At 37.6% G+C, this 11,230-nt stretch overlaps 1 long non-coding RNA gene across 1 annotated transcript; it reads left to right on the forward strand.

Annotated features, from left to right (window-relative positions):
• The first annotated feature begins 3,413 nt into the window (after positions 1-3,413).
• On the forward strand, positions 3,414-8,330 carry LOC143682542 (uncharacterized). Its single transcript, XR_013175179.1, has 3 exons — positions 3,414-3,470; positions 6,294-6,430; positions 7,986-8,330. It is a non-coding gene; the product is annotated as an uncharacterized LOC143682542 (long non-coding RNA).
• The last annotated feature ends 2,900 nt before the right edge of the window (positions 8,331-11,230 follow it).

An 11,230-nucleotide genomic window follows, 5' to 3' on the forward strand; every position in this document is an offset into this window, starting at 1 on the left:
TGTTAATTAGTGAAAAATATTAATACCCACAATTATTGTATTTTATATAAAACAGATGGAAAAATCCTTGGATGGAAAGTTAAGTTCTAGTGCCAATTCTTACAGGCCAGCTTTGTGATGTTGGAGATGTCACTTGACTCCTCAAGTCTAAGTCTTTTAAACTGTAAAGTTAAAAAGTCTTCAGGCCAAAACTTGATCAAATGGTCCTTAAAGTCCTTTTTAGCTCTGTCAAATGATTTTGACCTTATAATCTATGTGTTTAAATTATATAAGCATTTCAAAAAGCAGGTAAAAATGTGACAAGGTCTATGAGTAATATTACTGATAATTTGGGGCACTTACTACTGTGTGAGATGATATAGCAAGAAGGAAAGAAAAAGAGAAAATTAGTGTTTCTGATTTTGATTTCCACTGAAGTCCACAAAAGGGTCTAATTTAAGAGTTGTGGAAGATAGAAAATAAATCATAATTTTAACTATTAATTATACATGAAACACTACAAGTCTTCTAAGCAAAAGATACATAGTAACACAATTTAAAACTAAAAGTCCTTTTGTCAACATGAATTCTCTGAGCAATGACAGCCACCCATATCTACACTCATAATCATATGCTACTTTTTTCTTTCGGAGAGGAAATACATCAGCTACAAAACTAATTGTGTTCATGTCTGAAGGTGTGTGCATGTATGTGTGTATGTTTATATTATTGATCTCCCTGTTATATTTTAGCAATCAGGAACACAAACCCCAGAAATCTGGATTCTTTTATTAACATTTGGTCAAGGAATGTTGCTATTAGAATTCTTAGAGTTTGCAGATATTGTCGTGAGATGTGGATAAATGGCACCCATTTATAACCTGCCACTTTCTTTTGGCACTTCATAATTTTTTCTAAAAGTCTAGTGACATACTTACTTTACTTTCTGTCCCAGCAAGGTTGTGCATTTGAAGTGGGAGCAGTAGTGGCAAGCAGAGAGAGTGATTGACATGGCATGTAATCACTTTAGGTATCAAGAGTTTGGCATGTTGCCTATTGGAAATTCTAACTTGTTAGAATGGTATCAAGGGATGTGTTGGTAGGATTGCACCGAAGTAATTGCTTTCCCAAAGGCGACTTTTGGTATAAATAAGATATTTTAAAAAAGTGTTATTGCAAAATTTTTAAATTTGAGTACTGTGGCAGTTAGGTTCAGGTGTCAGCTTGGCCAGGTGATGGTGCCCAGTTGCTCTGTTGCTGTGATCTTAAATCATCAGCATGTGAAATTCACCTATGGCTGATTACATCTGCAGTGGGCTGAGAGAAGTGCCTTCTGCAATGAGCAAGGCTTAAAAGGAGAAGTCAGAAGAGAGAGAACAGTTCAGCAAAGTTTGAAGGAGCTTAGCCCAATTCAGCACAAGACAGCTTAGAGCTCAGAGCCAGCTCAGACCCAGACATTTGGAGATGCCGAAAGGAATCATCCTGGGAAATGGTGTTTGAACCCAGAAGTGGGGAGAGATGCCCGACAAATGTCACCATGTGCCTTACCAAATTAGTAAGTTTGTAACTAAGTAAATCCCCTTTAAAAGGCCAGTCCACCTCAGATGTATTGCATTCTGGCAGCCCTAGCAAACTAAAACAGCTACCAAAACGGGAATCACACACACATAAAATGACATACTGTACTATACTTGTAAAACTGAGGACTCATAACAGACACTGTAGTGTAGTGTCTATTATGAGTGTAGTGGAGAATGCTGGGCTGAGAGTTAGAAAAACTTGTCCTTTTTGTGCTTTCCCACTTCTAGCTGAGCTTTGAGCTTGATTGAGCAAGCCATTTTACCTCTCTGAGCTTTGCTTTCCTCATCTGTAAGTTGGGGATAGTACAGTTAGCTCTGCTTACCTCACGGGCTATTGGGGGCTCCAATAATATGATGGATATGAGTGCACTCTTCCCCTGGTGAGACAATTCACTAATATAAAAGATTCTTCCTCATTATTATCAAGAAAAATGTATTGTTGCTAGTATCCATCACACAGCATAGAAGTGTTTTTAAAAAGCCAAATTCCCTTTTCCTAGTCAGTATTAGTTAATGAAATGTGAGCCATAGCTTGGCCACCAGACAAAATTCCCCTGGATTCTGCTTATAATTTCTTCATGCATTTCAAATATGCATTTAGAGAATGGCATTAATTCTCTTCTCCAGATTCAAAAATATTTGGCTGGATTTAAAAATCTGCTTTACCTAACTCCCAGCAACAACTTTCATTTCAGAGACAACAAATTTGTGAGTTCCAGTTCCTTGGTCTTATATACCTGTAAGATTTATATGTTCAAAACTAATGCCAAATCCTTTCTTTATAGACACCCTCTTCTCGCCCCATCAGAATCACATTTATCCTCATTGGAATTACTTCCAGATGTTGCTTCCTTATGGCATCTATTCATTCTGACAACAGCACAGCAGCCACAAATAAACATGAGAGCCACATGTATTGAATTTGACATGTACATATTTCATCTCATTTAGTCCTCAGGACCACCCAACAATGTTTATGTTATTTTCTCATTGTGCAATTGAGGAAATTGTGCCTTAAAAGGGTAAGTCATTTACTCAAAGACACATAGCATACAGTCGAACTAAAAATTGGATTCAAAGCTACTCAGCAGCAAAGTCTGTATGGGCTCAACTCCTGGGCATATCTCCTGCTCCCACATCCCCTTTCTTTCTTCCTGCAGTTCATCTAAGCTACAGCTTATGATAGCCTGGGCATAGCATTTCTTCTGGTCTTGTATGCAACATTTTCAAAACACCCCTTTGAGCATCATGGCTCTGTTTTTGCCTGTCAGCATTTTTTTTTTTTCATTCTGAAAAGATCCTATCAGACTTGATAAGTTTGATATGTTCTATAAATCCCCGCTGCCTCCTTTAATGTGCTCATAGTTTCCACGGGGCTGGTTCTTCAGAGCAAACCTTCATAGTCCATAACTTTTCAGTGATGGATTTACTATGTGATAGAATTAATGAGAATTAATAGAATTAATAATTTCACAGCTTTTGTACCCCAAATAGCAATTCTTAGTCAGCACAATAGGTTCTCCATATGTATTGCCACAAATAGTAAATCTTCCTCAGAGTTCAGAAAGCTTTGTGGAAACAAATATTTCAAAATTAAATCTTATTCGCAGTTTCTGCTCAACATAAACCAGCCGAACTTGATGAGTGCCTTTGACATGTTGGGGAATAATTAAATTTATTTTCATGTACAGAATAGAAATGAGAAACATTTCAGCAGCTCTGCAGTGGCTGACACTATTCTTTTATCTTCACACTTGCAAAAGGGAAAAGAAATGGAATTCTAAGAGAATAGTCCATTCCACAAACCTTTAGGAGAAAACATTCTAGAATGTTGTAAAAGAATGGTGCTTTGCTTTTAGTCCTTAGGGATGAAAGTGGGAATATCCTTGATGGAGTATTTTTTTTGAAAAGGTAAAAGGATTATTTGATCGATTGGTTATCAAAATGTTCATCAAAAAATTCAAAGTATAGATCTGAGAGAAAAGCCACAGTGTCATATATTTACCATTGCTGGACTCTTCATTATTGCTACTATTATCTAAAACAATAGTATCAATGTATTGAAAGATCCCTTATGAATCATGGTCTGTGCTAAATTATTTCTAAATGTCTTAATAATCCTGAGACTGTCCTATTGTTATATCTCTGACAATTGGGGAACCTGAGCTTCATAGAGGGAAGACATTTTTCCTAATGTCACACAGCTAGTAATTACGAAGCCGGGAGTTGAACCCAGCATCTCGGTATCTGCAAAGCCTGTGCCCTTTCCAATACAGTAAGTAATAGTGACAGGAGCAGTTCAAAAAGCAGACTTCCTGGATGCAAATTGGAGCATTGCCACCTACTGACAGTGTTAATTTAACATTTCTGAAGCTCATATTCCTCGTGTGTAAATGGGAATAATTAAAACAATAATAATAGACATTTAAGAAAACTATTGTGGCAATTAAATGAGCTAAAACATGGAGAGTGCTGAATCTGTGCTTGGCCCATAAGCGTGCTCAATGAGTGACGGCTGCTTTAGCATCACCATACCAGGCAGCCCACCTTCATGGAGGTTACTGTGAAGACCCAGAATGGGCCACCTCTTTACATAGTACATTATCAATAAGGCTACCTCTTCAATACATAATCGAAAGCATGATACAAAATTGAATGCGTTTAGAGTTGATAACAAGATGCATGGATAACTTGAAAGAAAGAAAGCAGGAAAGAAAGAAAGAGGAAAGGAAGGAAAGAAGGAAGCAAAAAAGGAAGCAAAGAAAGAAAGAAGGAGAAAGAAAAGGAAGGAAAGAAGGAAGAACAAGCCATATGGACATGAATGTTTGACCCACAAGCTAAAGCTTTGCCACTGTGCTAGTTTGAAAGGATGTATGGACTCTAGAAAAGCCATGTTTTAATCCTAATCCCATTTTGTAGAGGCAGCAGTTTCTTCTAATCCCTATTTAGCACTGTATGTTTGAAACTGTAATTAGATCATCTCCCTGGAGATGTGATGTAATCAAGAGTGGTTCTTAAGCTGGATTAGGTGACGACATGTCTCCACCCATTCAGGTGGGTCTTGATTAGTTTCTGAAGTCCTGTAAAAGAGGAAACATTTTGGGGAATGAAAGATTCAGAGAGAGAAGAGCAGAATGACATAGCCACGAGAAGCAGAGTCCAGCAGCCAGTGACTTTTGGAGATGAAGAAGGAAAATGCCTCCTGGGGAGCTTCATGAAACAGGAAGTCAGGAGAAGAAGCTAGCAGATGACATCGTGTTCACCATGTGCCCTTCCACTTGAGTGAGAAACCCTGAACTTTATCAGCCTTCTTGAACCAAGGTATCTTTCCCTGGATGGATGCCTTTGATTGGATATTTCTATAGACTTGTTTTAATTGGGACATTTTCTCGGCCTTAGAACCATAAACTAGCAACTTATTAAATTCCCCCTTTTAAGAGCCATTCCGTTTCTAGTATATTGCATTCTGGCAGCTAGCAAACTAGAACAGCCGCCAAATGGCATTCAAAATGAACACAAGCAATAGTAATGGAAGGACATTTTTGACCTGTCCATTCCCTCATTCTGCAGACTCAGATATGCTGTTTGCTTTTTTCTCCTCAAGAGTATGAAAGTGTGTTGTCAGATCCACTTCTGGGAAAGAGCTCTCCCTGTCTGAAGATACCAATCCTTCTCAGAACCATGAATGAGAGATCAACTTTATAAAACTTAAAACAGCTTGCTTTTGTTAAGCATGCAGTATGATATAATTTGTATATTGCTCATGTATTTCAAAAAAGGAATTTGAAAGTGAGCTAGGGTCTGAAAAGAATACAACGTGACTTTCCTTATTTTCTAATTAATTTGGTTCTCTCTTTTCAGGCTATAGGCTACTATTACATAACAGCTTGTTTTTCTGGTTGTTCGAATGGGGACACTAAAGGTGGAGTTAGGTGAGATGACTTGAACCGAGCTCTGAGGAAGGTAGTACCAAGTCCTGAAAGTTTCTGCTGGAGCTCAGATCCCTTCCATGGAAAAGCTTTGCTTGTATACCCAGCTGTATAAATTACACCAATTTGAAGGAAACAAAATACCTTTTGTCTTACTTTGAGTTCTCTTTCAACCATACCAGAACTCTTTCTCTGTAAGAATAATGGCAAAACTGATTCTTAAGTTTAAGAATAAAGTTACAAAACTCTGTGCTTATAGCTAGAAGTGGGGGCTGGGGAGAAGGGAGGAATTGGATTCTGATTTTTTTTTTTTTTTAAATCATGTAGTAGGCTGAGATTCTCTCCGGTGTGATAAAAAATAAAATGAGGCCAGATGGTAGGAGTTGTTTATGAGTCTGAAGTAAAAGTATTAAATCATTAAATCTGGAGGCTTCTCTCATTTATTCCAGCTTCCTGTTCTCATTAAATTCCTGTATTATGTGGTTGGAGGTGTAGCCAGAAGATGTCTGGGTGATGGGTGTGGACACCTGGGCATGCTGGCCATTTCTTTGACTCTCTTAGCTCTGGGCAAGTGCAAATGTAGGGAAGCATGCTTTCCGGGAAGTTTTCCTGTTGACAATGGGGAAAGTTTATCTACCCCAAGCTCTAAGATATTTGAAATCTGAATAAACTTTGAGGCCCATTTTTTGGTGCAGGCCTTTCTGAGAGTTAAGTAGAGGAAAATGAATCTGTATGAATGGATATGAAGAGAGAAGTTTTCCTACTTAATGAATGCTGAATGGATAATGTTCAAAACCGATTTTAGAACTGCTGGCTGGTGTTGTCTGTAAAATGGGAATGATGACATCCTGAGATCAGCTTTTTAGAGCATGAAATCAGTCAAGTCCACTCATGTAGTTGGGAGAAATGCTGACCAGTTTGAAACTGAAACTGCTATTTCAGGTAATAACTCTTGCCATATAACTCTCCCCGGAATTAAGCAAACAGCTTGCATTAAAATGTTCCAAGTCATAATGGTTGCACTTTATTAACAATTTTTCCCTTTTGTGGTGATGTCCACAAGGGTAGGAATTGAACTAACTGGGTTTGAATTTGAGGGTAAATCCTCAGTACCCCACTCACTAACCAAGTGAACTTGGCCAATTACTCAGCACCTCTGGGCTATAGCTTCCTCCCAGGTGAAGTGGGGACAGTTCCTCAGAGGGAATTGGGGAGCCAAACTGAGCAATGCCTGTGAGGCCTTGTACACAGTTCCTGGTCCACTGTTGACAAACACACTGGCCCATATGAATTAAATTATCAACATCTAACCTTACGGCTCGTGATGAAGAACCATGCATGGGAGAGCTTACTCAACTAGATGAGGAGCCTGAAGTAGCGACACAGACAAATGAGGCTCCTCAGGGGACTCCATGAGCAGCAAGGCAGGAAACAGGGATTCAGTGTCCCCCCTGGGGATCTTTCCACCACTGGGATCTGGCTGGGGGGTAGGCAGCCATGTGGCCACGCCAGGAGCTGCCGGGTTGGTCCCCAAGTGGAGTCTGTGGGCAGTAGGCAGGAGTCTGGGTCAGGAGGACTGCCAGAGATCTCAGTTGCTTTGGGGTCAAGCAAAGGCCCCTGTCAAGGCCTCTCGCGTTCCTGATCCAGGGCTCTAGGACACTCAGGGAGAGCAGGGCAGGAAGTGGAGCCCCCAAGACCCTGGGGTGCCTTGCCCACTGAGGCAAAGAGAGGCAGGGGACAGACCCTGTGCACAGTGGCACCCCAGCCCACTTAGGCTTTCCATGGCCCCAAGTGCACGTTGGAGCTTTCCCGGCCTCGGCACCATCTGTGATTTTTTATTTTAAAACTCTATTTCTAAAAAGTGTCTGCACTCCTTTTATTCTAAAAATAATATACAATTATATATACAAGATATTAATACATTTTTGGGAAAAAGTTAAGGAATAGGTATGTAGAGAAAGCATCCCTTTATCACACCCAGAAATAGACCATATACATATAAATATTTGGATTGTTTGTAACTGGTTACAGGAATGGGATGAGATGTAAGTTTTTTCCTGTAATTTTTTCACTTAATGAGATTTCTTTGATAGTACCTATAGAATCTAATTTATTATTTTTAACTGTTACATAGCATTCCATACTACAAACACCTGATAATTTGAGATGTTTTCTATGAATGAATATGTTTTATAATAGTATTTATAATACAATTACAATAATAATTGTAAATTACTATTGCAATAATTTTGCAATTAACATCATTTTATATGTATCAAATAAATGCCTAGGAATAATTCTTGGATCATAGGATAAGTAAATTTAAAATTAAAAATTTTGTTCAAAGCTATTATTGTTCTTCAAAAATTCAGTACTGATTTGTATTTCCTATATAGTGATGAAGAACTTGCCAACCCAGGATATAATTTATCTTTTAACTTTTTACTAATCTAATAGGTAAAATTATTTCATTAATATTTTACTGTGCACTTCCCAGGTTGTTTGTAAAGTTGTCTCTCCATGGATGTGGTGGTTTGGACCTCTGCGCACCCCAGGAAAACAGGTTCTTAAACTTCATTCTGACAGGGTTATTTCAGTTAAGGTGTGACCAGCCCAGTCGGGATGGGTCTCAAATCCTATTACTGGAGTCCTTAATGAACAGAATGAAATTCAGACAGAGAGAGAAAACCCAGGGAGCAGCTGAAATTCCACAGAACCAGGAAGAGAGCTGAGAGCTGAGAGCTGAGTGCTGCTGCCTTGTGCTCTGCAGTGTGACAGAGAAGCCCAGGAGGGAAGATGCCAGGCAGCCCCAGGATTCCAGTCTTCAGGAATAAAGCATTGTCTAGATGATGCCTTGATTTGGACTTTCTTTTAGCCTCAAAACCATGAGTGAATAAATTCCTGTTGAATAGTATTTGCTTGAGCAGCCTTGGGAAGTGAAATAATATATTTATTGGACATTTGTATTTCTTCTGTAGATTATTAACATTCCTTGCCTATCTTCTACTTGGCTTAATTATATTTTTCTTATTAATTGGTAGGAATTCTTTATATAATTTTCATATAAATCATCTGTCATCATCTTCTAGCTTTATTTATGGTACCTATGTGGTGTGAGTTTAAAATTTGTAGATGGTCAAATCTGTTCATCTTTTCCATTATATCTTCTGGATTTGTTATCTATTGATTACCAATAAAGTGCTGAAATCACCAACTGTAATTGTGAGTTTGTCTACTTCTCTTTAACTTCCATCAGTTTTTGCTTCATGTATTTTGAAGCACTGCTTTTAGGTACGTACACATTCAGGGTTGTTATGTCTAATGAAGAATGGTCTCTTTTATCTCTCTTTTTATTTTATTTATTATTACTTATCTTTGGATATTTACCTTGTGAAAGATATTATTTATTTTTCAGTTGGGCAATTTCTATTGACCTATCTTCAAGTTGTCTAATTCCTTTCTCAGCCTGTAGAGTCTTCTGATGAGTTCATCAAAGTAAATTTTCCTTTCTGATTCTTATTTTATCAGTATGAATCTCTCTTTATCCCTGAAAATATTACTGTTTCTTGTCCTGAAATCTAGTTTGATTTTAATCTAACTACTCAAGCTTTATATTGGCTAGTGATTTCATGGAGATAGTATTAACAATAAAGACTTAGTTTGGGAAGAATATTAAACTTTACCTTCCAGAAAGCTGCTCTATCTCTATTTATTCACATGATTTTACATAATATTTTACAGTATTACTTATACTGTTCTTATTTTATGTATTTTTAAATGTTGTTACTATTGTGGACAGAGTCATTCTTCTATTATATTTTCTAATTGGTTATTGTGAGTGTGTAAAAAGGTTGTCGAGATGCATATGTTGGGGAAAAGTCAAACCATCTTACCAAACTGTCTGCTTATTTCTGTTTTTCAGTTGATCATCTCGAATTATTTATGTAGATCATTTTGCTTCTGAAAATGACTATTTCAATTTCTTCCTTTCCAGCATTTTGCTTCTTCTTGTTTATTTTCTTAGTTTAATGGTAATTAACTCCATGACAATACTCAATAGCAGTGATAATTGCAGACATCCATGGAAACTTACAATGTTTCACCCATATTTTCTTAAATACCTTCATCAAGTTAAGAAGTTTTACCAAGAATGAGTAGAAAATATTATTAAATGCTTTTATATCCTTAATATATTGAAGTAATGAATTATATTGATAGAATCTCTAATACTGGACCACCATTTAAATCTTGAATAATTCCTAGTTGGTCATAAAATATTATTTTGATATAGTCTAGTTATTATTTATAATAGTTCTGCAATATGAAATTGAGTTGTATGTTCCTTTTTTCCCTTTTTATGTGCTATTCTTGCCAAATTTTCAAATCATGGTCATGGCAACCTCATAACATTGTGGATTATTTTATCTTGTTCTGTGTTGTAGAAGAATTTACATAAGATAAAAACAATCTTGGGACCACTACATGTATATTGCATCCTTTTGTGTGGTTACCTGGGTGACTGGACAGTTTTCTAGTCTGTGCTTCTCTGCTCCGTGGTACATCAGCGTATCACCCTATGGTTCAGGTGACCATGCAGTTTATCAACAAAGTGGGGACACTTTTGATTACACAAGGGAGAACTATTAATAATCATAGCAGAGTAACAGGTGAGAATCAGGACGTTGAAGAAAAGCAAGCAACACTGAGCTTGTCCCTTGGTGATTATGCAGTATCACAATGCTGAAAAACAGCCTCTGATTGCAAGGGAGAATATGAAAGGTAAAGAAGGGAGGGAAGGAGGAGCAGAAGAGAAAGAAAGGGCAGGAGGAGATCTACCTCAAAGATTAAGTATGAGCTGGACACCTCCTTACTGATGTTGACTGGAGAAGGATGGGGAAAAAACAGAATAGCAAAAATGTATGCACTTGTGTGTCTCCCCTAGAGGGTGCATAGTATAGTTGCAGGAGTAAAATTAATACACAAGAAATAGGTAACTGTTCGAGAGAGACTATAGTTATCTTTTCAAATTGTAAGGAAAAGAGTCTGTGAGAATCAGAGGAAAGGGAGGTAAATGAGTCATAGAATTGAGGATTGCATTCAAGGAAGTTCTGTTGCTGTTTAGGTAGCATAAAAAAATCCTTAAGTACTTCAGGGGAAGGAATTTGTCCTTCTCTATTTAAGTACCTATCACAGTGCCTGCTTCATAGTGAATGCTTGATAAATTCTGGTTATTATCATTACAGTAGACTCCTTCAAGCATTTGAAGACTGAATAAAGGAAGGAGTGACATACTAAACTGGACTGAATAAGCCTTGCTTAGAAGAGTTCATCACTTATATTCTTTTAGGGTCAAAGTATTTTTTCATTCACTCATCTTTCCTTTGTTGGGGGCCATAGACTGCTTATTGAATGAATGAATGGTTGCTTTGATACAAGGTATGGGGAATACATAGATGAAAAACACAGAGCTGATCCCTGTACAGCTCATAATCTCCAAGATCCTAAATTGGCACAGGCAGTGAGATAGGGATACAACACATACCCAGACAAAGATAATATAATTCCATTTGTTGGGAAAAGAGAAATGTACCCAAAGCAGTGGGAGTCTGGCCTAAGTGTCAGGGAAGTCTTCAGAGTTAGTATTTTAGCTATGCTCAGAAGGGTTTAAACTTTATAGGAATTCACCAAGAAGATAGATGAGCAGAGCAAGGAGTGGGCAGAGAAGTACAAGGAATGGTGTGA

This window comes from Tamandua tetradactyla, chromosome 5, assembly GCF_023851605.1.
Source record: "Tamandua tetradactyla isolate mTamTet1 chromosome 5, mTamTet1.pri, whole genome shotgun sequence".
Classification (NCBI taxonomy): Eukaryota; Metazoa; Chordata; class Mammalia; order Pilosa; family Myrmecophagidae; genus Tamandua; species Tamandua tetradactyla.